The sequence below is a fragment of the Dasypus novemcinctus genome, chromosome 8 (genome assembly GCF_030445035.2).
Source record: "Dasypus novemcinctus isolate mDasNov1 chromosome 8, mDasNov1.1.hap2, whole genome shotgun sequence".
In the NCBI taxonomy this organism is placed as follows: Eukaryota; Metazoa; Chordata; class Mammalia; order Cingulata; family Dasypodidae; genus Dasypus; species Dasypus novemcinctus.
Window position 1 is genome coordinate 112816804 of NC_080680.1, and position 4315 is coordinate 112821118.

The following is a 4315-nucleotide window of genomic DNA, read 5'->3' on the forward strand; positions in this document are numbered from 1 at the left end:
TCTAAGATGTGTCTCTTGTAGACAGCATATGGATGGGTCATATTTCCTTATCCAGTGTCCCAGTCTGAATCTTTTGATAGGTGAGTTTAATCCATTGACATTCAGTGTTATTACTATCAAGGAATTATTTGTGTTAGCCATATTTTGATTGGATTTGTGTTTGTCATATTTTGTTTGTATATTTTTTTTGTCTTTTTTGTTGTTGTTGTTGGTCTTATACTCTCCTCCAACTTTGCCTTTCCTGTTTTTTCCTTTCTTCCTGCAGAACTCCCTTTAGAATTTCTTGAATGGGAGGTTTCTTATTGGTATACTCTTTCAGTTTCTGTTTGTGTGCGAATATTTTGAACTCTCCATCATGTTTGAATGCTAGTTTAGCTGGATAGAGTATTCTTGGTTGGAAATTTTTTTCCTTTAGTACCTTGACTATATCATACCACTGTCTTCTTGCCTCCATGGTTTCAGAAGAGAAATCAGCACTTAATCTAATTGAGCTTCCCTTGTATGTGATGGTTTTCTTTTCTCTTGCTGCTTTTAGGATTTTCTCTTTGTCTTGAGCATTGGATAATTTGACAAGTATATGTCTTGGGGTGGGCCTGTTGGGGTTTATGACTTGTGGAGTGCGCTGTGCTTCTTGGATATGTACATCTGTCTCTTTCAGTAGATTTGGGAAGTTTTCAGCCATTATTTCCTGCAACACTCTTTCTGACCCCTTTCCCTTCTCTTCACCTTCTGGAATGCCTATAATACGTATGTTTGAGCGTTTTGCATTGTCATTCAGGTCCCTAAATCCTAATTGGATTTTTTCTATCTTCTTATTGACCCCTTCTACTATCTGTTTGATTTCTGATGTACTGTCTTCCACATCACTAATTCTCTGCTCTGTCTCTTCTAGTCTGCTGATATTTGCTGCAAGTGTATTTTTGATTTCTTGAACTGTGGTGTTCATTCCCATCATATCTGTTATGTTTTTGCGTATGTCTGCAATTTCCCCTCCAAGTGATGTCTTCATGTTGTTAACCTCTTTCATTACTGCATCAAATTTGTCGGTGATAAATGTTCTGAGATCTTTCATTGCTTGTGCCAAGTTTTGCTCCCCTTCGTGATTATTGGTTTGTTGATTGGATTCAGCCATGTTTTCCTGATTATTGGTTTGGTTCGTAGATTTTTGTTGCTTTCTGGTCATCTCTTTATTTTGACGAATTTAATCAGTTCCTTAGCTTCTTTGTCTGCTCTTGGAGGTTAATTAGTTGTTATTTTTGCACAGGTGTTATATCTTCTCTTTGTCACTTTTTTCTTCTTATTCTAGTTACTTGTTGTTGGTTAAGTTCACTTTAGAGGAAAGTATTAGTGTTGGGGAAAGGCAATTGTGTAAGCAAGGGAAAAGTGTAAAGTTGTATTGGTGATGTATGTTAATAAAGCAGGAATATGAGATCTGGAAGGATGGAGGTTAGATTCATGTAGATTGTATAGAGTTATAGCTGTAGGTAGAGTACCTTTTATGAAGTTGATGACTGAATTTGGGAGGAATATGGTATGAACTACACAGCTATTGTTTTCATGAGAGAGGGAAAAAGAAAAGAAAGGTAATAGTTTCAAGAGTGGATAATAGACAGAAAACAGAACAAAGGTATTAGAAATTAAGAGTTAGACACTTTGTGGATCAAAGAACGGGAGGTGGGGGGTGGAATATAGGAGAGACAGTAGATGATAGTGGATATCAAGATGCAGGGGAAGGGGGATAGTGTAGGTAGCCTAAATCAGTTCACACAGAAATAAGGCAGTGGAGGATGGGAAAACCCAGCAAATGTGAGGTGTTCCCTGTAGCACCTATTGTATACTTGAATTAAAGTAAAAATAAGTGGAAGATGAGGGACAAGAGGGAAAGAGAAAACCGAAAAAAAAAAAAAAAAAAACCAAACTAATTATAATAAAGAAAAAAGAAAGGCAAGAAGAAAGGAAGAAAGAAAAAGAGGATGGGCAAACGGTGGGGAACGGATAGGGAGAAGAGAGATACAGGTACACACGTGTCACAATTGCAACACTATCTAAAACAACAACTTCCCCCCGCTTTGCCCTAAAACCCCCCCGTCTGTCTGCCCAAATGGGTCTGCAAGCACCTCCCTTCCCACAAACCCCCAATAGGCCACCCAGGGCCCACGAACTCCCCAGTACTGCAGATGCTCAAAAAAAAAAAAAAAAAAAAAAAAAAAAAAAAAAAATTAAGTAAAATTAAAAAAAAAAAAAACAAAAACAAACAAACAAACAAACAAAAACAAAAAAAAACAAAAAAAAAAAACAGAAACCCCTCCGCAGGCCCGGCTCCGCCCGCCGCGGAGGCTTGGACCGGCTCTGCCCGGCTCCTCACGCCGCCTTGGCCTGGCTTGGCTCCGCCCAGCTCCGCTCGCTACAGCGGCCCAGCCGGCTCCGGCATCCACCTCCCGCCACCGTGGCCTGGACCGGCCCTGCCCGGCTCCGTACCCGCCACGGCCTGACCCGGGCCCGCCCGGCTCCAAACGCTACCGCGGCCCGCAGCCGGGGCCTGCACCGGCCCCGCCCGGCTCCAAGCGCTACCGCGGCCCGCAGCCGGGGCCTGCACCGGCCCCGCCCGGCTCCAAGCGCTACCGCGGCCCGCAGCCGGGGCCTGCACCGGCCCCGCCCGGCTCCAAGCGCTACCGCGGCCCGCAGCCGGGGCCTGCACCGGCCCCGCCCGGCTCCAAGCGCTACCGCGGCCCGCAGCCGGGGCCTGCACCGGCCCCGCCCGGCTCCAAACGCTACCGCGGCCCGCAGCCGGGGCCTGCACCGGCCCCGCCCGGCTCCAAACGCTACCGCGGCCCGCAGCCGGGGCCTGAACCGGCCCCGCCCGGCTCCAAACGCTACCGCGGCCCGGCTCGGCCTGGCTCGGCCCCGCCCGGCCCCGCTCACCGCCGGCGCAGCGCGGCCCGGCTCCGGCGTCCGCCGCTGCGGCCCGGCCTGGCTCAGCCCCACCGAGCGGGGCTAGATGCCTCGTCTCCGCCTACCCAAGAAGGGAATCCTCTACAGGTAGCTGGGATCTCCGTGTATATTTCACAGACGAATCCTCTCTGTTACCTTCCCTCCAAATCGATGTCCAGACACCTCCGGACCAGCAAAAATCCCGAAACAATCCGGTCCCAAAGAGTCTCCAACGCCGCCCAGCCGATTCCCTGCAGAAGACTCTAACAGGGATGTTCACTCAGCCGCCATCTTGCCCCCTCCTCAAATAGCTTCTTGAATGAGAGCCTAGAGTCAGTCATGTTTGAAACCTTGAACTTTGAAAACTTCTCTATTTTACTATCACACGTAATTGATAGTTTGAGCAAAGTATAATATTTCAGCTGGAAATCAATGTTGAATGCATTGCTCAAGGTTTTCTAGCTTTCTGGGATGCTTTGAAAAGTCTATCACTTTTCTGTGCTTGATTATTTGTATGAAAACATTATTTTTTTCTCTGTTTGGAAGACTTGAAAGCTTTCCTTTGTGTCCAGTCATCTAAAATTTGTAGTGATACATTTTGATGCAGGTACATTTTCATCTACCACCAGATTCACTCAACTTGGAAAAGTCATCCTTCAATTTTGAATACTTTTTCTTGAGTTATTTCTTTAATTCTGTCCTACCTTCTCTTTTTACATGCTTTTTCTTCAATTCCATTTTCTCAGATGTTATACCTATTTTCCATCTCCATTTTCATCTCTTTTTCTTCTTTTTCTGGATGGTTTCCTCAAATACATCTCAAAGCCCTCCCTATTCAGGTTTCTTTTCATTTCTGCTTTCATATGTTAAATGTCCATACATTCTTTGTGCTGTTTAATGCTCATTTCTTATAATACAGTGTTCTTAATTTCAGGATGCGAACTTTACTTTCATCTCTCTGGGAACATTAATGATAGTTTTAAAAAAATTTTGATCTCCCTATTTAAATTGTGCTTCTTGTCTGTTTTTAGGGTATTTATAGTATATATAATATAAATTTAAATATAATATAGTAGAGTATAATATAGTGGAGTATAATATAATATAATATAGTAGAGTATAATATAATATAATATAATATAATATAATATAATATAATATAATATAATATAATATAATATAATATAATATAATTAAATGTTGTGTCAGAATAGCTGAGTGGTCTAAGGCACCAAACCAATGTAATATAAATGCTTTCCCCAAACATCTCACATTTAATTGTAGGACACCAAAAAGCTCTGTGTGCTTGAAGAGACTTTCCTTGGGCTTCGTTATAGTGCTATCTATTTGGGTTATTTCATACCACAATACTGGTATTTAGAGG